The sequence below is a fragment of the Microtus oregoni genome, unplaced genomic scaffold (genome assembly GCF_018167655.1).
Source record: "Microtus oregoni isolate MIOR12 unplaced genomic scaffold, Mior012 000043F_ref0000047, whole genome shotgun sequence".
Lineage (NCBI taxonomy): Eukaryota > Metazoa > Chordata > Mammalia > Rodentia > Cricetidae > Microtus > Microtus oregoni.
This window is the reverse complement of record NW_024543210.1, coordinates 12,069,163-12,092,146: the sequence shown is the minus strand read 5'-3', so window position 1 is coordinate 12,092,146 and position 22,984 is coordinate 12,069,163.

Genomic DNA, 22,984 nt, shown 5'->3' with positions numbered 1-22,984 from the left:
TCATCAGATCCCAGGAAACTGAGATTATAGACAGTTGTGAACCTCCTGATGTAAGTTCTGGCAACTAAACCCAGGTCCTCGGCATGAACACTGAGTGCACTTACCTGCTGAGCAATTTCTCCAGCCCCGCTTACCCATCTCTTTTTCTACATTATCTTTGCCTTCAGTGGAGTCCCTAAGTGCTGTGTCTGAAGCTCTGGTGGGCCAATAGTTTGCACTTATCCAAACCATCCTGTTAGGTAGCCTTGTGGAAATGACATTCAACAAATAATTTTAAACAAATAATTTTTAAAACCTCAACTGCCCTAGATAAGACAGGACTGATCCCAAGCTCTAAACTGGGGCAGCAGATCATGAGACTCACCTGGGAAAGTTAGGGGTTCACAGCGAGTCTCAGAATCTGTAATAACGTTCAGGACCTGCAGCAGTTTTGGATGCTACCGACTGTTTTTCTGTCTCACTCTGTCCCGCCCTGCCAATGGGCGTCCCTCCTAGGCCTTGCATACTACTTCCCTCTAAGTAAGCCCTCACTCCACCAAACCCATAGATGGTGAAAGGAAGGAACCTGCTGGAACTGGAACAGAGCAGGGACACAGACAGAAAGAACAATGCTGCCGCCTCCCCATTCCTCAGCTCCTGCTGTACTCTCAATATTTAATTCTCTGTGTACCAAAGGCTGTTAAGGGAAATTTGAGGTTTTGTGTTTATCAAGGGGACTAGGGTGTGGCTTATATGAAACTAGGTGAGTTGTCAGTTGTTCTCTCTCCTAAACAGGCGCTGAAGGTCCACCCCTTGGTGCCTTCAGCCATAGGATGCTCAAGGACCACATGAAGGTCTCCCCTGGGCAGCCCTACTGTGTTTTCCTCTTCCCCAGCAGAGTCACCTCCCGACTCCATAGGCCCTCCATGCTGCTGTGGCAGCTCTCGTGGGTCACTATTTTGTCCCTATCCAGATGCCTTGTCAGCTACTGAGTAGCCTCAAGGACAAGACACCCATAGATGTCTTTTAAAGAATAAAAAAATAAAAATAAATAAAAAATTTTTAAAAAGCTTGGGTTTTCAAAATTCCCCCTGAACAACACAGGACTGATCCCACAGTCTAAACCAGAGCAGCACCTAAAAGTGGCTGCAGATCATGGGTCCCACTTAGGAATGTCAGAGGCTCAAAGAAATCTAAAAGTTTGCTACAGTATTGGTGGAAGCTGGCCTCATCTTTATGGACTGAAAGAGTTAAGCCTCAAAAATGTTCAAGTTACTAGACCACTATCTTTTTCATCTTATCTGTTCCTAGACTCAGACATTATTCACAAAACCATCTTTACCCCATTCAGCAAATACTAACAATCTACTGGGTGCCGCGACCTGTGTCGTTCCTCAGAAGCCCCTCAGTTTAGTGGAAGAGACACCCCTGTAACCAGACACCAGGAGCTGATCCGCAGAAGAAACATCTAACCCAGTTGGAATTGGGTGAGGGGGCTCAGGTCAGAGGAGGTGTCCTGGAGAGGTGACGGGCGAGTGGAACGTCTAAGGAGGGGTGAGGCCGGCAAAGGGCCAAAGGAAGATGTTCCAGGCAGAGAAGGAGATCTGGAAGAGGAGAGAACAGGGCCCTGTTGGGAATTGAAAGTAATTACTAAGAATTCAGCCTGTGTGCCAAATACTCTTGCCAGCTCCGGGGTTACACAAAGTAAAAAACAGGGGCCGTGCCTTCAAGGAATTTACAGTAAAAGATAAATGAAAAGAATCATTTAGAACATTGTGTTCCGCTTCACTTGACTGGGAATATAGTTCGAGCACCCACCTTTCTTCTCTTCAGAAGACACCTCGCTCTTCTGGGGTAAGTCCCACATCTCAGTACCCTGGAACGGGGTTAGTAACTACCTCAGGGAGAGAAAATTAAAAAATGGAGAGATGGGTGGCCCCGGGGGTATGTCATCTCCCGTCATTGCCAGCAGGACCTGCGCTGAAACCTGGATCTTGAGGGAGAGGCTGTCCAAGGGAGAAAAGTCTTCCTGGTAAAGATGGCAGCTGTGGTCACCCTCAGTAGGTAGGAGTTGTTGCCAGCTGCTTTGACCTCTGCTCCCAGAGTCTTAGCATACTGACCTTATCAGGTACTGTGAGCATAGACATATATACGAATGTGTAATGTAGAGGTAAACAGTCACCCACCTAAAGCCACATACATTCCGGGGAGCCGCATCTTCCCTCAGGAAAGCAAATCCTTGGCCTTCCTGTTCCAAAGCCAGCCCTGTCTCTGTCATGATTTGTTTTTCTTGTCAACTTAACACACCTGGAAAGAAGGACCCTCAACTGAGAAGTTGTTCCAATTCGATCCACCTGTGATCCTGTCTGTGGGGCACTGTCTTGATTGGTAATTGATGTAGTAGGGACCAGCTCACTGTGGGCAGCGCCATCCCTAGGCAGGCTCCGTAAGAAAGTTAACTGAGCTGAAGGCAGAGAAGAAACGCACAAGCAGTGTTTCTGCATCGGGTGCTGTTTGAGTTCCTGCCCTGACTTCCCTCAAAGAGAGACTGTGGCCGGAATGTAGGTCAAACATTTTCCTTTACAAGTTGCTTTTGGTTATGGTATTTATCACAGTAAGAGAAGAGCAAAGCAAACGAAAACAAGCTTCAGGGTGGATGGCATGTCTCCGTGTGGAGTGAGAGGGAAATAGGACTCTTCCTTGGATCATAAAATAATAACCAGACTGTTAAATGTGGATAGATGCCAGGAAGTGGACCCAATAAACATGGGGTACGTATTGTACCCTTATTTGAACCCTGAAGGAAATGCACCCCTCTACCTCTTTTAAAAACTTCACTTTCCTCCAATATTCCCAGGATCCCCTTAGCTGCAAGGCTGTGATGCCAACCTCCCCCCTCCCTTGTTCTCAGGTTCCTCCTGTTTTCTCCTAGGGGTTAGCAACTAAGAAACTCCTGGGCTCTGAGCAACTAACAAACTTGTCAAATGCACCACTCAGGGCTCGTGGAAACTCTGTCATGAAGGAAAGAGTTACCAGGCAGAGAAAAAAAAAAGGCAACAATTAAAGTCACATAGAGAAAAGGAAAAGGAGGCCCAGTGCAGGTTTTTATGGGCTGGATCCTTGGTTCTCATCCTGTCTGACTTGCTTGTGCTTGGTGCAGTAAAATCCTCCCCCTGCGTAAGCTGCGTTCATACCTTATGTAAGTCTGTCTCTATAACTAGGCTGGCACGACAGCGCCTGGGATGGTCCCAGATAAAGCAAGACTTCTGTCCAAACCGTCTCATAACCCACTCATTAAGAAGATGGAGACAATTCATTCTGTGTCAAGGTGCAGTAATAATTTCCCTATAATTCAAGAAATATCTGGTTGTATAAGCGTTAGCTGGAAGATGTAGAAAAGTGCCTAATAACCCATCCCCTCTTCCTTCTGTCTCATCATGTTTCCACTATGTCACCATAGTGAGGAATGTGCCTTGTTCCAAACTGGTCCCAAAATAATTGCCTCTCAAATGATTTAAAACTAAAAAACAAAACAAAATTACATCAGGTTCTTGTGGAGTGCTATAGTTTACATCTGTAGTGTGTTCTTTTCTTTATTCGTTCTGTTTTTTGCTTCGTTTTGTTTTCTTGTTTGTTTGTTTTTGAGACAAGGTTTCTCTGGTGTAGCCCTGGCCATCCTGGAACTTGCTCTGTAGACCAGGTTGGTCTCGAACTCAGAAATTCACCTGCATCTACCTCCTGAGTGCTTGGATTAAAGGTGCACCACCACTCCAGCTACTCTGGAGTGTTTTCTACAGATCCATGATTAAAGGCTTAGCAGGAGTGTGCCGCTATTGAAGGCAGTAGGTCCTTGAGGATGTGGAACCTAGTGAAAAGTCATTGGCTTATTGGTGCCTGGCCTGAAAGGAAATTTTGAGACTCTGTCCTTTCCTCTTGCTTTGGCTTCCTGGCCTTGAGGTAAGTCGTTTTATCCATCACATTCTCTGTCGTTGCCATCTAGCAGAGGCCAAAGCAATGAATTTACCCAATCTTGAACTGAATCCTCTAGAACCGTAAACTAAGTAAGGCTTTTCCCATATAAATTGTCTCTGGAATTTGTTGTTGTTTTACAGTGATGGGAAGCTAATAGAGAACTGGTACCAAGAGTAGTGGCGCTGATAGTAGCTACTTGATGGTGCCGAGATGTACTTCTTTATCACGGAGGGGCTTAGAAGACTTTGAAGGCGAGAGAGAAATCTTAAAATGTTTTCAGTGGTAGAGCTGGGATATAGCTCAGTGGTAAAGCACTCGCCTACCATACCAAAGAAGAAAGGGCTTTTTACAATTTTGGAATTTTAACAGGCAATTTTAGTGAATGTTCAGAAGACAGAAATATAGGCAGTTTAGAGTCAGGCTGATGAGGTTTCAAATGTAAATGAGGAGTCTGTTAGACTAGAGGCCATTCTTGTTACACATTGGAATCTTTTGTCTGTATTTTGTCCTTGTCTTGATGTTTTGGAGGTCAAACTTAAAGATTATAGTTAACGTGATGGGAGAAATTCAACACAATGAAATATTCAGACCGAAGCAAGGATTTTCCTGCCTGTTTTCAGCCAAGTTTAGTGAGAGTGAGGAGCAGCAAAAGGGAGAAAAACAAAAGGAGTAGGCTTGGCAGAGAAAGGAGCCCTTGTGAGGACTGCCAAGGGGATTAGCACCCATAAAGAGAAGCCAAGTGCTTTGCATGAAGAACAATGGGAAAGATGCCTGGAGGACATCTCAGCAATCTGCAGAGGTGCCCCACCCGTCACAGTCTCTGATGCAGAAACACAAATTAACTTTCCAGGACGGAGTAAATTGAAAAGAATCATATAGTGTCCTGCATGCCCAGCAAGGCCCCATGATCCGCCACCTCCCCCCTCCACAAACACATATACACTTTACATACTCAGCTGGCAAAATGTTCTGTGCCTGCAAAAGCCATAGTGGAAGCAGGTTCAAGTACAGCTTGCACTGGCAGCAGACTTTGGCTCTATCCATATGATTCTGGTTTTCCTGGCCTGCAGAGTGTAAGAGTTATAGGGTCATGGCAGCTTCCACCAGCTTCCCAAGGAGAGTGTAGGGCAAGGCAGTTTGTGGTAGAGTCCAAAGCCTTACAAGCAACCCCCTAAAAGAGTAATGTATAGAGTGAAGAACGTGAATCTAAATTGCAATGGAGACTCCCAGGAAGGTAGAGGCGCCAGCAATGTGCAGTGTCTGCTAAGGGAAGCTATAGGCAATAAGAAGAGCCAGCCTGTAAGAGTAAGCCATTTAGGGCCAGCAAGACATGTCAGCCAGTAAAAGTGCCTGCCATGGAGCCTGACAAGTTGAATTCATTCCCTGGGATCCACATAAGAAGAGGATCAACTCCCTAAACTGTCCTTTGGCTCTACAAATGTGCTGTGGCAGGCACACAGAAAAAAATAAACATAATAAAAAAAATAAAACTATGACCATTTAGACTGCAGCTAGCAAACTCACAGAAGCAGGGTCAGCCAAGCTCTTGAAAGCCCACATTTGCTTCACTATACCCCAGATGCTGGACATGAAGCTTGGAGGGTGATTTGGTCTTGCTTTAACAAATCTCTCTCACTATTTCCCATTCCTCCCTTCTGAAATAGGAGTGCTCACCCTGTGACTAGCCTACCATTGCGTCGTGGGAGTATGCAACTTTCTTTTTATTTTTTTTTGCAGGGGCTCACTTATTGAGTTGGCCTTGTATCTCAGGGGATTTAGACTTTTGAGCAATGCTGAAACATTGATGAGACTCTTGGTGATGGAACAGAGGTCTTTTGCGGTCTGAGAAGGAAATGAACCTTTGGGTCCCAGGGGTTGGATGCTGTAGTTTCCATCTGGAATGTGGCAAGAGTGATGGTACTGGTGAATGGTAGAGATGTTAGGGGGTGGAGCTTAGAGGAATGCTCTTAAATTAGTAGGGGAATGCTCTTGAGTGGGCCTTGGCCTCTTCCTCTTGCTTTTGCTTCCTGGCCATGAGGTAAGTGATTTGTTCGGCCATTCATTCCCTCTCTTGCCATCTGACACCCATGAGAGGTCCATAGCCACAGGCCACCATGGGTCCGCCTAATTTTGGACCTAGACCTCCATGAGTATGAACTAAATAAACCTTTCTTAAATCAGTAAATTCTTGGGAATTTAATCACACTAATGGAAAACTTACACATGGGGGGATCAAGTTTAGGAACTTAAGTGGTTCTCATCCTAGCTATGGGTCTCGGCAAGGGCCACTTTGTTGTGAAGGTGCTTTTAGGAACACAGATGTGTATTTCCGCAATGTCCGAATTTATTGGCTGCCAATAAATTCACAAGTGACACTGGCTTCTTTGGCAGCAGTTTGCTAAGTCACCTCAACCTTGATAGCTGGCCATTAGCATACTTGGGTTCTTTTATCCCAATCCTAATTAATAACAGTAATTATCAGATTACATATTACACAGTAATTATAGCTAAATAGAGAAAGAGGGAGATGTTACAGAATGGCTACTAAAGGGTTAACAAGGCCATAACAGTTTCAAGGGATTCAAAGAGGCAGAGACAGAGAGCTGATTTAGGTGCAAAGAGAAAGAGTTTAGATAAGACATTAATAGTCACAGCCGGGGAGTGGCCAGCAGTCCTGAGCTGAGCTGCAGAGGGGAGAAACAAGATGAAAGAAGCCATATAGGCAAGTGGAAGACTGTAAGACCACGGAGGAGGTGCAGGCCCAGGTCAAGATGGACGAACTATGGGCAGACAGCCGGCAATTCGAGCAGGTCATGTTAGCAGTGAGAGCTGAGCTGAGATCCTGAGACAATGGACCTCTCTGCCTGTTGATACCTTGACACATGCAGGAGGGGTAGTCACCATCACCATATTAGGTGTCCTTTTCTTTATGGAGACCAGGTCAGGGTGTTGTGTCCTTTCTTTGTCTGGCATGTTCGATAAGTCCTCAGGTCTGCTCCTTCTGATATAATTTTAATATTGTAATATGCTCATGTGGTCTTCATCGACTTTGATAAGTTTATAGAGCTGAGCCTATTTATAGCTGTGAATCAGTTTGGGCCTCATGGGTGGTGCTGGGCAGGTGTGGTGTCTACATTCTCAGCAAGATTCATAAACACCCTGCTTTTACATCTGCGCTCATAATAGAGTCAAATATTGCTTATAAATTGGAATCGCCCAGTGCAAGGTACAGTCTGATAGTCCACTGTTTGCTCCAGTATAGAACAGTCTATTCGAAACGTATGACTTCAGTTTCTAAAGCCGAAGAAGGAAGGGAAGAGCAATGGTGATACTCGCCATAGTCTTCCCTCGCCGCAGGGGCCACCGCTTCCTGTGCCACATCCTCCCAGTGGCTTTTTCATTTGTTCATTTTGTTTTGTCCAAGACAGAGTCTCACTATATGCTCCTGGCAGTCCTGAAACTCCTTGTGTAGACCAGGCTGGCCTCAAACTCACAGACATCTTCCTGCCTCTACCTTCCAAGTGCTAGGATTAAAGGTGGGCGCCTCTGACCTGGCTTTTCTCCATACCTTTTAAACAGACTTTGCTACTCTTTACTTTGTGAATGGCATTCCTCCTCTGTGCTAAAGGGACAAGGACTATCTGCAGATTACACATTGTCTGGTTGTGAGGGTCAAGAAGGATGCTCTAGCTCCTGCCCGGGCTCTGGGGATGCCTGTGCGAAGTAGAAAATAAAGAGCCACACACATGCAGGTTTCTGGAAGCTAAGGAAGTATCTACTAGTGCCTTCTAGGAGTGGGATGTGAGCTTCTGACCCCATCTGGTTCCGTTTGAGGAACCACACTGGTGAGCTTCAAGCACATATGAGAAGATTTGGAGGGGATGATCGTACCTTCCACAGCCACAGTGTCTCTTTAACCCTGTCCCTTTCAGAAGCCCAGAAATGTGAATACGAGAATAAGTGTGATTTCCCCTGGGGGAAATTGGGGTGACTTAGCAGAGTGTTACCAAGATGCTGCATTCTCAGGGGTAAATCAAGTGATGATGTGGGCCTCTGCAAACAGACCAGTCTCTCAATAATCCGCCCTTTGCTCTCTACAAAACAGGAACACGACCAGGCTGGACTTCAGCACGTGAAAGCCATTGCCTTAAAGAGTATTGAGAAGACATCTATAAAGCCAACCTGGGAAGCTTTTGATCCATTTGTCTACTCCCAGAGGGCCTACGCCCTTTCCAGAACCTGGAACTAATGCAGGAGTTTCTGGCAACGGGGCCAAGGTCCATCGCCCGTCTGAGCAATGCAAATGTGCATGTCTGTGTCAGAAGACGCAGGGCAAAGACACCATGTCATAAGAGGCAGTGTTACAGGCAGGGCCTGTTCCCTGGTGGAGTTCCTGTAATGACAGCAACATGAAATGGAACTGTCTTTGCCCCCTACACTCATTCGTAGTACTAGTCTCCTGCTCCACCTAGGCCGAGTTTCCTGTTACAGGCTTCATTCAGCCTCTTCTATTGAGCAGCCCAGCGGATTTTGCCTTCCCATTGAGCCCCTTCGGGCATTATCTGTTTTTTGACCTACTGGCTGTGGAAATTGCATTCCAAATCAGACACTGTACTTCAGGCCAACCAACTCATTCTTCATTTCAGTCTCTGCCTTACCTAGAGCCCCAGGCCCTTTTCCAACCTAGTTTATCCCTCCAGATTCTTCCCTGAAGATGACTCCGGCTTGTGTTGATTTCATTTATTCTCTACAGGATGGAGTTAGCAGTGGGTCTTACACTGACACATTGTTCACCAACACACTGACCCATGCCTGGTCTTCCACGCTACATAGTGTGTGGGCTAAAAGTCACCTGTTGCTTATCCAAGACCCCGTTGCCTCACCTAGAACTTGGGTTGGTACCAAATTCACAATAGATTCACTAAACTCCTACTAATGGGCCCATTTCCACCTGTGCTGACTGGTTTGGGTTTCTTACCGTGGTGCTGTACGCTAGTGGCTGCTCATCTTCTCCGATATGAAGGCCTACAAATGAGAGAAATGGCATTCAGAGTATTAGATTGAGAAGTCATACAAATAAGAGGCTTTTACACCAGCTATCTTTTTTCTTTTTAAAAAATACTTATTTATTTGTACATCTGAGTGTTCTATCTGCATGTATGCCAGCATGACAGAAGAGAGCATCAGATAGAAGAGGGCATCAGATCCCATTCCAGATGGTTGTGAGCCACCACGTGGTTGCTGGGAATTGAACTCAGGACCTCCGAAGGAGTAGTCAGTGCTATTAACCACTGAGCAATCTCTCCAGCCCAGTATCAGGTATCTTTTATTAGTCTTTATACCGACAGTACACATTTGGAAAACAGTCACACCTGCATATGAGAAAAAGGAAAGCCACTGGGCACCAGATTGTTTCCTGAAGATGTAGACCAGGAACCCCCTTCTGTAGCAGTATATTGGGAACCATGGCTTTTTAGGGCCCACGTGATGGGGAACCAATGGGGAGGATGAAGTTCAACATTGTTCTGAAAGGTTTAGTCATCTTCTCTCTGGGGCTGTCAAGTCCTGGCTACATGTAAGGTATGTTGTAAAGCAAATAAGGTAATAGAACAGAAAAGGAGAGGTCATAAGGAATTCATATGATCGCAACATTGTTGAGCACTGTTGCTGAGTGCTTTAGGTGGCTTTACAGGGTGTAAATCATTTCACCTTCGTAGCATACTGTAAACTCTTGCTCACATGAGGAAGTAGAAATCATGGTAGAAATAGAGAAAGGGGACCGAGCATAATGGATATAATGGACAAAAAGGAAGCAGAAGATAACCGAAATGTGATGGACCCACACAATGAAATTATTCAGATACAAAAGAGAATAAAAGACCAAGGTACGCTATGACACAATGGCTCAGTGGATGAAAGTCTTGGCTGGACAGGCCTGATGACCTACGTTTGACCCCCCAAGACCCTGCATTTGATCTCCCAGAAAGAGAAAATCCGACTGTCAGATGTTGTCCTCTGGTCTTCACACATGCTGTGGCACATGGACATTGATACACACACACACACACACAAACACACACACAAACACGCCAGCTTGATACTATGGAAAGAAGTTGGTCATGAGAGGTCCCATACTGTACTATGATTCCATTTACATACAATGTCCAGAATAGGCAAATCCATAGGATAGAATACAGATAAGCAGGGGTCCCAAGGACTGGGAAAGTAGGGAGCCACGGAGTTGCTTAGCAGACATATAGTTTCCATTAGGAGTGATGAAAATTCCTGAACTAGATAGTGGTGAGGGCCACATAACATCGCCCATATATTTAATGCCCCTGAGCTCAATACTTTGAAAGTGAAAAAAAAATTATTTTTGTTTCTATTTTACCACAAAACAAAATCAAAACCAGCAACAACAGCCCAAACAGAAACAGGATCCTAGAGGCAGGGGTGGCCATGGGGCTGGGAGCCCTCTGGGAGCGTGTGACTCGCTGGAGCAGTTTCGAATCTCCCCAGGCCTGTAGTAATATGTCACACCATGGCTGCACTAGACGAGTCATGCTGCCATTTGGCCATCTGGGTGTCACCATGAAGGACAAGAAATGCTGGTGTTTTCTATGTTCTAAGGACTGACACCTGCTCCTGTAGACACTTCAGGGTGGTCTAAATCCCTGTCAGTTGACTCTAGTGGCCAGTTGAGAGAAACCAGCCATTTTCCCCCTCATGAGCCAACATCCATGAGAAATCCGCCTCCAGCTCCTTTGGCCCTGAAAGGAGACCATATGTACTGCTTGCTTTTCTCCTCAGCATCTTCTCAGAGCAGATGTCACTCCTCGGCAGTTCTGCCTTCTAGAACTGCTTCCCATAATGCCATGAAAACAGTGATTATTGCTAAGAAACTAGTCCACCCATGCCTGAAGCTCTTCCAAGAGATATGGCTGGGAAATGCTGCTTCCTGGGGCCCGCAGAGGGAAGAAGAGGAAGAGAACATCATTCTACCTCTGGCCTATCTTGCTCCTCTCACTCTGCCACAGTGCAGGCAGTGACAGGGAAGAGCCACTCTAACCGTGTGCCCATCAGCGCATCTGCACATATGGGGATAAAAGGCTATTAGATAGATTCCATGTTATTTATTCTGCAATCGATGGAGTTGAGCCACTTTAAAAACACGCACACAGCTCAATCAATTTCTTTTGTAGATTCCAAGAGAAGCTTTATTCAGTTCAGGAACACAGCAACAGCTGGGGAAGCTATTCCCAAGGCAAGGAACAAAGACTTGTAATTATTTATAGTGTGGGAGAAAGAGAAAGAAACGTGGGGAGGATGGAGATAATGGAGGGGGGAAACAGCGGCTGGAATAGCCTGATCAGCGCTGACACTCGAGATTTTTGTTCTTGTTGTTCCTTCACTATGGAAGATTCTTTCAACTTTGCTTCAGTGGTCTGCTCCGCTGGTCTATCCCTTCCCGAAGCTCACCATGGCCTCACTTTTCCCCAAAGCCCATCTTCTGTTTGTAGAATCAAGAGCCCCCACTACTACCCGCTACCCCAATCCCACACTCCCATCTCCGTGTCCACCATACAGGAGCTTCACCCTGCTTTGCAAGGAAACAACTTTGGCATCTGAGGTCCCCCCAACAAAGCCTATCCCAAAAATCTCACTTGTGACCTCTGGGGATAATGACATAGCTCACAGAAATAACGGGGACCTCGGATGCTGATGCAGGCAGGTAATGGAATGCGCTGAGACAGGTGGGCTTTTTTGTCCTCTGGCGTTGCAGTGCACAAGCGGCCGGTTGAATCATGACCAAAATGCATTGTTGAGAACCGTGGACTAGGGGCTGTTTCACAGTAGGAGAAGGCTCAGTGGGTAAAGAGCTTGTTTGTAAGCATGAGGAGTTTGTATTTCAGCACCAATGTAATTGGGGTGAATGTGGCACCCCTCCTGTACCCCCACCCCACTCCAGGCTTTGGAGGCTGAGACAGGGATTCCCTGTGGTAAACTGGCTAATCAGACTACCCAAATGAGTGGGTTCTAGAAGAGATCTTGTCACAACAAGTAAAAAGTTGAGAGACCTCTGCCCCCCAACACATGCATACACATTACATTTAAACATGCAAACACACATGAATGCTTACACACACACATACACACACACACAAAAGAAAATAATTGGAAAAGGGTAAGTTGTGTCTATGACCACTGTTTTTAATATAATTTATTTTTATGTAACTTAATTTCTAATATTGGTTCTATTAATCACCAGTTTAAAAAAGACTCCCACCCCACTCCCCACCCCGGCCACCTCGTCAGTGATTGACTTCTACAGGTTTGTGTGGGCCAATGCTTCTACCAGTTCCCATATCCTGACCCCTGCTGCAGGTGCTTGTATCTACCCAGAAACCAGTCATTTCTCAGAATCGAGCCTGGACCCCACTAAGGGCAAGGCCCAGAGGCCTGCAGAACACAGTCCTCAGAGCGTGGGCACCCCGAGCATGCGTGCTGAAAGGAGCTGTCTGTAAGCTTGGAAGCACAGGAGTGTTTCCTGAGTGCCTGGCAGTTGTTGGCTTCCATAAACACTGGGTAACTGAATAGCAGAGAGAAAAAACAAAAGCAAGGAATAAACATAGACTTGCCTTTAGCCTATTTATCCGAACAGTTAGAGCCACAGATGTGCACTCTGGCCCGGGCCCAGCGCAAGCTCTTTCCGACTTGGGGATAAAGTGTTAGAGGAGAGGAAAAGAAGTCAGAGAGGAAAAGGAAGGGGCCAGCCTGAAGCAGGAAGTGTACAGAAGAATTGGGGCAAAGAAACTGGCCAGGTTTCTGACCCACCAGAAAGAAAAACAAACTAAGAAGGGAAGTGACATGGTATGGGGCCATTGTTTTTATGAATACCCTTCACTGTGAAAACAACTAACTCCTTCAGAGCTGGAGGGTATCGCTCAGGTTTTAGTGTGTGAACCATGAGCTTAGTGTGTGCTGGACCTAGGAGCCTATCTACAGCACCCACCCCCGCCATCCCGAAAATCCCTTATATTTGGAGATCCTGATGTTGATCTGTTCTTCTACGGAAATAGACTCATTGCCTGAATTTGAGAATCCGGCGTACTCAGAAGTTCTGGAGCTTCTCACAGACCCAGGTGTCTGGTTAGGGTTTCTATTGCTCTGAGAAAACACCATGACCAAAAGTAACGTGGAGAAGACAACTTTCCTTTGGCTTAACACTTCCTTATCGTAGCCCTTCATTGGAGGAAGTCGGGCCAGGAACTCAAGCAGAGCAGAATCCAGGAGGCAGGGGCTGAGACAGAGTCCATGGAGGGGTGCTGCTTACTGGTTTGCTCCCCATGGCTTGCTCAGCCTACTCTCTTATGGAACCCAGGACCAGCAGTCAAAGGATGACCCCACCACAATGGGCTGGGCTCTCCCCCGTCAATCGCTAATGAAGAAAATGTCCTACAGTACCATGGGATAATGCTCTTGTACACTGTAAAGATTTGTCACTTGTATTAGTTTAATAAAACACTGATTGGCCAATAGTCAGGTAGGAAGTATAGCAGGGCAATCGGACCAGGAGAATTCTGGGAAGAGGAAAGGCAGAGATGCAGTCACCAGCCAGACGCAGGGAAAGCAAGATGAGACTGCCTCACTGAGTAAGGTACCAAGCCATGTGGCTAAACATAGACAAGAATTATGGATTAATTTAAGTTGTAAGTGGTAGTTAGTAATAAGCCTGAGCAATAGGTCAAGCAGTTCATAATTAATATGAGCCTCTGTGTATTTCTTTGGGACTGAACACCTGCGGGACCAGGCAGGACAGAAACTTTTGCTAACACTACAGGCTTGCCTACAGCCAGATCTTATGGAGACATCTTCTCAATTGGGGCTCCCTTCCCTCGGTGGAGGTTAGCCTGTGTCATGTTGAACTGAAAACTCACCAGTGCACTAGTGCTGGAAAGCAGCTCACCTGTCTTCCTGTCAGCATTCCGTGCTATCAGAACCACGCTTGTCATTTAACTTGCTGTGCCTCCTTCTGCAAGTTGCTGCCCCTCTCTGGGCCTCTGCTTCCTTACTTTGATGAGAAAATTAGATGGTTTTAAAGCTTCCTTCCAGAGGTAACATCCTATGAACACAAGTTCATTTTTCATCCTGACCCAGATTTTAAAGATCATGTACTTAAAATAATATCAAATTTGAAAGTGATCAGCTCTCTCCTACGCTTAGAAATGTCATCACCGGCCGTGTCTTGGTAGGTGTTGAGTCCTATTTCAGGGCCTGGAGGTTCAGAAGAGGAGGAAGAGAGTGTGGGAAGGTAACCGATTCTGTAACCTCCTCAGGACTCCTGAGGCCAACTTGATGCTTGTCTTGAATCCAAGCAGTCATGAGCTATGGATGTGCTTTAGGATGGGGGCAAGAGCCGCAGCCCTGCTTTCTGTCACAGGATGCCTGCCCAAGGTCTTGGGCATGAAGGGCTTTCTCTCTGACTTTCAAAACTTCTTGTCAAGGTGTACAGTATGGCAGTCCCTCAGGCATAAACGAGAAGGGGCTGAACCTGCCAATTTAACCTAGCTCAAGGGGCCCGGGTTCAAACTGGACTGGGGCACTTCTCACGTGCTGCCTTTGCCAAAGGGCACTTGGTTAAGGAGGATGGCGTCAGGCCAGCATCACCAACAGGAGCCGGAACTAAGAAATACAGATGTGGGTCTTTGCCTAGGTCTACTGAGTCAGGTCAGGGTGGGGACCAGGGAGCTGGGAGAGCATGAGGGGTTTCTGTTTTCTCTCTCTCCCTTCTTGCCTCCCTTCTCCTCCCTTCGTCCGCCCATGGTCAGTTGGCCCTGTGACTTTTGACCCTGTGATGAGCCAGCAAAGCATAGTGGGGACCTGTGGAAGAGCAAAGCCATTTGCTTTGTGGCAGAGACATAAGACAGGGTTCCCATGGAAGGCATCAGGGACCCCACAGTCCTTGGAGGGCACATGCCCAGTGGTCTAAAGACCCCTCCCCCAGATCCACCATTTAAGGCTCTATCATCTTCTACCACTGTCAGTCTGGGATCAAATCTTCAACACACTGGCTTCGGAGGACATTGAAAATTCCAGTTCTAGCACTGCCATTGGGTGGGAGGCAGGTTTGACTTGCAGAGGAGCAGAGGAGTCCAACCGTAGAAAGTCAACAGTCTCCAGTTCCATCTTAGTGGGGTATATCACGAGTCACCACCTCTACAGAGAGTAGGTGGTGAGGATTCAGGGTACCTGGCAGATTTTTTCTCTGGTCCTAGGGATGATAAGATGCTATGGGCTCCTGCTTCTTTACCTAACAAGTGCTCAGGTATCATTTCGGCCAAAGCAGACCCACTTAGTGTTGGAGACCTACTTCAGGTTGCCAGGGGACTTCGACCATGTGCCGTTCCCCCTGAGCAGACAAAGATGTTCGAGAAAATCCTTACACAGCACAGGCTGGCCTCATCTTAAATTTCCAGCTCCAGACTGCAAGTGGCTATAAGCACCACCTAGCCATCTCGCCCTTCTCCTCTTGGCTTCTCTTGCTGTGCCCCCCCTTTCCTCCCTGCCTCCTTCTTCCTCCTCCCCAGCCTCCAGCCCAGCTCTGGGGATGACCGTGCCACACGCTTGGCTTGGAAAATAGAAGCCAACAGATGGGAACTCTCTCAACTTGCCACCGCCAAATATGCACACCCTCCTACGTCTTCCACCTCAGGCCTCTCTCGTTGGTCCCTGGAGTAGGAGTAGCTACTGGTTTCAAAGCCTAAGCTCTGAATTTGTGGTCAGGATCCCAGTTCATGTTATCTATTCCAGGAATTCACAGTCTGTTGTCTGTCTGTCTGTTTTGTCTGTCTCTCTCCATCCATTTATATCTCCTTTCCTTCCTGCATCTGTGAACTCTCACTGTCTCCCATATCCTTTCGTCTGTCCTAGGCCATAATCTCAGATACTTGAGAAATACACGAAAGTTTTAAGACAGCAATTGTCTCCTTTGGTGGCACTTCCCCTCCAGTTCCTACCATGTTTTTCTGCTCATCTGTCCAAGCCTTCTGTTTTTCTTTCCCTCTTCTCTCATTCCCTCACCTGGTTTCAACCCACCACACTGTGAATCAGGAATGTTCAGCCCATCCAGAGCACTGTTATTCCCCAAGGGATATTTAACAATATCCGAACATGTGTGTGTGTGTGTGTGTGTGTGTGTGTGTGTTTGTGTGTCTGTGTCTGTGTGTGTGATGGAGGCAGAGTTTCAGAGCCCAAGCCAGCCTCGAAAGTCCTCCTACCTCAGCTTCCCCAGTGCTGGCATTACAAGTGGTCACAGTGATACCCCACTGATGGGCAGTTTTACTTGTCATAACCAGGGGAAGGATGCTCCTGACATCTAGTGGGCAGAGCTAGGGACACTGCTGGGCATCCTACCACATAGAATGACCTGGGTGCATGGTCAGGATGGTGCCACTGTTGAGGAAGCCTGATGGAGACTCTCCTGCTAAGCGTAGCTGGGCCTTCCTGGAGGCCAAGTCTAAGGAATAATTTTCTGTGTTTATCAAATGCGTCCCTTCTCTCCATCACCCTCTCTCTGCCGCTCCTCTATTTCTTCCCTCAACTCTCTCTTAGCCCTGTACTTTGGTCATTCCTTTACACTTTTCTCCTCTCTCTGGCTCGGGCATAGGCTGCCTATCTTCTTGAGTTCTTCCTCTTCCTAATGGCTCCTTCCCATGACTTCCTATCATTTTTCTGCTGGATGGGAAGGCAGGCTCTCTGGCTCGAGTCCCAGCTCTCAGCTTCCCAGCTGTGTGTTCATAGTAACAATTTCTTCGTGGTTTTTTGGCAGCCCCGGTTTCTTCTTCAATAAGAAGGGAATATTACTGCAAACACCTGAAATAACTAAATGACAAGACGCCAAGTGTGTGTGTGTGTGTGTGTGTGTGTGTGTGTGTCTGTGTATCGCTTGGCATATAGTTTACTCCACGTTCTGTTATGTTTATGACACAAAGTTATCTTTTTCCTTTTTACCTGAGAAGTGAAAGAAACCACAAGTCTCTCACAAATGTGAAAGATTATTTTGTGCTGAAGACAAGATGCGGGGAGCAGGGGCTGTGGGGAGAGCTTCTGTTTGTCCAAGGCAGGACAGAGGTTGGAAAAGATGTGATACTTGCCCCTTCTTCCCACTCAAAGGCAGGTTGTAACTCCCTACTTGTGGCCAGCCCTTTCCCCACCCAGAGACAGCCAGAGGAAGCTGGGGACTGACGTGCTCTGTTGGCATCATCCCTGAGCATTTTCCTCAGTTTCCCTCTTTATATGCCTGGGAGTGCTTGGCTTTGTCTTGCTACTTCTTTAAGATCTCTCTCTCTCTCTCTGTCTCTCTCTCTGTCTCTCTCTCTGTCTCTCTGTGTGTGTGTGTGTGTGTGTGTGTGTGTGTGTGTGGTGTGGTGTGTGTGTGTGTGTGTGTGTTTAGAGGTCAGAGGTCAACATTGGAGAGCTTCCCTGATCCTTCTTAACCTTATTTTTTGAGGCAAGGTCTTCTAGAACCTGAAGTTCACTGACTGCCTAGTCTGGCTGAACAGAAATTCCCATTTCTGCTTCTCTGCACTGTGTTAACAAGGGCACATCTCTGCCCCAGGTTGCTGTTCTTTTTTTTTTTTCTTTTTTTCTTTCTTCCTTTTTATATGATTTCTGGGCATCTAAACCCAGTCTTTACACCTACGCAGCAGATACTTTACCCAACCAACCAAGCCATTGCCCCATCCCCTGAATTTGCATTTTCTTTGGCTACATAGACTAAAGAAAATTTTGGTTCAGCCCAGATCGACAGTTGCAAGTTGTAACTGTGAAAACCCCCAAGCCGTCAATGTGTGAACTGTATGGTGTAAGAGTTATATTTCAACAGAGCTATTGGGAGAAAAAAAAACAAAATAAGGGGCTGGGAAGATGGTTTGATGGGTAGAGTACTTACTAGGCAAGCAGGGACGCCTGAGTTTGGATCTCCAGCACCCACATACAGAGCTGGGTGTGGCATGTGCCTGTAACCCCAGCCCTGGGGAGGCAGAGGCAGAACTGACTGATCCCTGAGCTCGTTGCACAGTCAGTCTTGCCTAACTGGTGGGCTCTAAGCCAGTGAGAGACCCTGTCTTTCCTTTGCTCTTGTTTTTTGAGACTGGGTCTCACTGTATAACCCTCACTGGTCTAGAACTCAAAAGTCTAGAACTCACTATGTGGACTAGGCTGACCTTGAACTCACGGAGATCCACTTGCCTCTGTTCCCCAAGTGCTGGGATTACAAATGATTCACCACAGTCAGCTGAGAGACCTTGTCTTCCTGAATTAGGTGAATGGCACCTGAGGAATAGCACTCCAGGGGTTATCCTCCGTACCCCCTACCCCAAATAGGAACACACACACACGGAAGAAAAAAAAACAAAAATTCAAAGTGAACAGTTACACTTAACTGGCCACAAGTGTCTACAGCATCAGTTTTCATATATTTACACCTAACCAAACCCAAATGAGGCTGGATGTGGTGGCACACATCTTTAATAGCAACACTCATGAAATAGGAGCAAGATGATCTCTGGGATTTCAAGGTCAGCCTGCTCTACATAGTGAAGAAAGACAAGTCAACAGCTACATAGTGAGACCTTGTCTCAAACTATAACACAAACAAAGCTTCTTCCTTTGACAGCCTAAGTAATGGCATACATTTACACACAGAAATCATTTGATGCTCACCAGGAACTTTATTTTCAAACTAGTTTAATTACACTTGATTATTTATTGTGCATATTTGTGTGTGTGCACAGGTGCTGGGGGCCTTGTAGAGGTCAGATTCCCCCCTTCCACCATGTAAAATCCTGGGATTGAACTCTGATGTGGGATTTCCCTATGTGTGCTGTGATTACCACTAATGAATAAAGAAACTGCTTTGGACCTATGGCAGGGCAGAACTTAGCTAGGCGGGAAAAACTAAACTGAATGCTGGGAGAAAGAAGGGCGGAGTCAGAGAGAAGCCATGGAGCCACTGCCAGAGACAGATGCTGGACACTTTACCCGGTAAATCAAAGCCATGTGGTGATACACAGATTAATATATAAGAGTTAGCCAATAAGAAGCTAGAGCTAATGGGCCAAGCAGTAATGTAATTAATATGGTTTCTGTGTGATTAAGCTAACAGGAAGCCGGGAACCAACAAGCAACCTCTCTCCTTACAGAACTCAAGTTACCAATCTTGGTGGCAGCACCATGGCCTGCTGAGCTACCTCACCAGCCCTCCGTTGCCTTTCCTAGATGGAGACTGAACCTAAGAACTGGAGTGAAGAAATTCAACTTGACAACAGTTTTCCTGAGTCTGTGTCACACCCCGGGCTCTGTCGTAGACTCTGGAATGAGGCCTGGAACACACGGACGAAAAGCCACTGTCTCCTGAAGCTCAGATCCCAGTCGGAGAGATGGACGGCAGCTAGAAAGGAATCAGAATGCACATCTGATGGTGGTGAGGGCTGTCCGGAACTGAAGCAGGGCAAGAGAGGTCTCCTTGTGGTCAGGGAGACAGAGCCCAGGGAGTGACTTCACACAGGGAGGCCGGGACAAGCCTGGCTCAGGGCGCATGCATCAGGTATTGTTTGTTGTTTTGAGATAAAACTCTGGAGAGCCCTTACAGGCCACAAGCTCACCAGGTAGCAAAGGATGACCTTGAATTTGTGCTCCTCCTGCCTCTACCTCCCCAGTGCTTGGATTGCACGTGTGCACCACCAGACACGGGTCTACGCATAGTGAGAATTAAATCCCAGGCATGGTGCGCTCACACCAGCCCTGACATATGCTATTTCTAGCAATTCTTTCTTTCTCTTTCTCTTCCTTCCTTTTCTCCCTTCCTCCCTCCCTCTCTCCCTCACTCCTTCCTTCCTTCCTTTCTTTCTTTCTTTCTTTCTTTTGGTTTTTCAAGACAGGGTTTCTCTGTAGTTTTTGGTGCCTGTCCTGGAACTAGCTCTTGTAGACCAGACTAGCCTCGAACTCACAGAGATCCGCCTGACTCTGCCTCCCAAGTGCTGGGATTAAAGGCATGTGCCACCACCACCTGGCCTTGGCCTCTTTCTTCCTTCCTTTCTTTCTTTCTTTCTTTCTCTCTTCTTCCTTGCTGTGAAGGGAATCAAGGCGAGGGCTTCCAGCAGACTAATCATCTAGTCTGCTACTGCTACACCCCACCCCCTCTTCTACTTCTAAAAGTATATGAAAACCCTCAAATGACAACGTGAACTAGAAACTCAGAGAGGAGAGAATGGCAAGAAGGTTTATAAAATGAATGGAGCCAAGAGACAGTAAGGTCTGTATGAGCAGAGGCACAGGACGGGGGAGGTCTGAGAAGAGTTTGTACCATCTGAGAAGGAAGTCCAGGCTAGCCCAGGCAGGAGGTCAGTGGAGGAAACAGACACGCAATGCAGAGACACCTCTGTCCATAGTTAAAATTTTGTTTTAGAGTCACCGTGGAGCATTTTGTATGAGCTTTGACTTTTTAAAACTTAATCATATAATATGTGGTTACTGAACAGTTTGGTACCCGCTTCAGTTCACCCTAACCTGGCCCCGCCAGGCGAGTCTGAGCAGGCGTGGCCAGAGTCCCTGGAGGAAGGGCTGGCTGAGTCTTTAGACTTTACTCTGTGGCACAAAGGCCACTGAAGGATCTTGAGCAAATAAGTGATATAATGAAACAACATTTGGGGATGACTGCCATGGAAGCGGTGGAGAGCTAGGAAAGAGAGAGGGCAGAGAGCAAAGGGCGCGCAGGAAACAGGCTGAGCAGACTGAGCCTGAGGCGCCGGGCCAGAAGAGGGTACAGTAGGAAGCTGGCACCCCGTGCCTTCTTTGGGCCTCTGCTGCCCTCCACCATGCAGAACTCAGCATTCTCCCGCAGCCAGACTCGGTAACTGCCAGCCTCTTGCTTCCTTCTGTTTTTACTATGACTAATTTGTGAAAAACAGGAAGTGCTACTGTGACAGTGGCATTATTTGTGGCTAAGAAATGAACTTTTTAAAATGGCAAACTCTGGGTCCCTTACACACAAGCTCTCTTGTACAAATACATATTCTTCCATTGGGGCAGGAAGGACCCTGTTCCAGCAAGAACCATTATCTCCTTGGCTCTGACATCAGAAAGGACTCAAGAGCTGCTGTGTTCCCAGGACTGAGGACAGGCTGCTTAGCCATCCTATAAGTCCCAAAGGGAAGTGAAGAGGGGCTGGCAGGTGCTACCAGGCACTGGGAAAGCAGGAAGGTTTACAGGGTGGGTACAGGAAGCCCTGCCCTGCCCTCAGCTTTGGCCCTAGGGTAGCACTGTCACTGGAGGAATTGACTGCTGGTTGGGAAAGCCTGGAGACAGAGGAAAATCACAGTATACAGTGGGCACAGTGTATAGTGGACTGAGATTGGTGGTGGTGGTGGCGGTGGTGGGTGTATGGTGCTCATATGGCAAAGAAGGGAAGCTCTCTGGTATTTCCTCTTATAACGGCACTAACACCATCAGAGAAGGGCCCCGCCCTCATGACCTCATCTAATCCTAAATACTACCCCCAAATTCCATTGCATTGAAGATTAGTGAAGATTTCCACACAGGAATTTGGAGGGAAGCAAACTTCCAGCCCAGAACCCCATAGGCAGAGATCATTGTTCTAGAAGTTTCCTTCTAATTAGGTTGGGGAAACACCTTTGGGGGGGGGAGTCTTGAATTCCACCACCCCCTGAGTCCTTCTAACCTGACCTTTAGATAGTGAGGATACAACTGTTACCAGATTTCCATGCGCTGCTATCTTTCACAGGAAGACTTGGGGCAAACTCAACGGTGCCTCTAAGTTCTTTGACATAGGCAATTGCTTCTCTTGCAGAGTGCATTCTGACACTGAGTGTTGAGCTATTTCTCTCTCTTGGCACTTTCGCCTACATCACATCCACCGAAGAATCCAACTGTAAATGTTTGGCATTCTTTGCATCTCTGGTCAGCCACACAGTTTTGCTTTTTGGGGTCTGAATCGCATCTTTAAGCCTCTTTAAAAAAAATGAAAAGGGCATGCCTCAGGCTTTGGAAGTTTGCTTATTTGCAAACTGTCTTCTCCTGAGGGCTACAGGTTAGGAGTGTTCTGACAGTTTAGATATCTAACGAAGTGTCTTCCTGGGATGGTAACTTAACTGCTTCAGATGCACAGTTTAGTGGCATTGGTGCATCCAGAGTATCTCCCAACCATCCCCACTGTCCACCTCCAGAACCCTTCCAGCAGCCCCGACTGAAGAAGCTCTGTGCCCATTAAATGGTAACCTTTCCTCAGCCTCCCCTTGCTTTCTACTGGTTTGCTCTGTCCCAGTGGCTTTGCCTGATCCAGGTTCTTCGTTATAGGTAGCATTATAGATCCTGTCTCCTTATTTCACTGGCTAATTTCACTCAGCACAATGCCCTTGTCTTTGTTTATTCAGGTTGCTATAACAAAATACCACAAGCTGGATGGCTTGTGAACAGCAGAAATGTATTCCTCACAGTCCTAGAGACTGGGAAGGCTAAGATCAGGTGCCAGTCAATTCAATGCCCAGTGAGAGTCTGTTTGCAGGGTACAGATGGTGCCTTCTCACTGCCTTAACAGAGCAAAGGGTGGGGCACACCTGTGCCAACCTCCCCAGGAGGGAGAGAAGCTAACCAGCCAGAGAAAAAGAATTGGAAAAGTGGCCCAGGAAAAGAAATACCACGCCTGGCACCAAAAGGACTTGTAATGTGCTTTAGTGTGTGGTTTGTGCTGGGGCAGGGTATAAGGCTCATGAGAAACAGGGAAGCTGAAGCCGCAGGGGCAGGCTGGGACCATCTGCTGAAGAACCTTGCATGGTTGGGATTAGTGCTGGGTCTGCAGGGAAGTCCTCATCGCTTTGGAGCAAGGGAGCAGAACCTGTTCCTCTCTCACAGGAGGCATCCAGAAAAAAAAAATCGCAGGCCCTGCCAGTGTCCTTCCAGCATTTTCCGAGTGCTGAAGACTGACCTGGCATTGTATTCCTGTTACCTCAGCTAA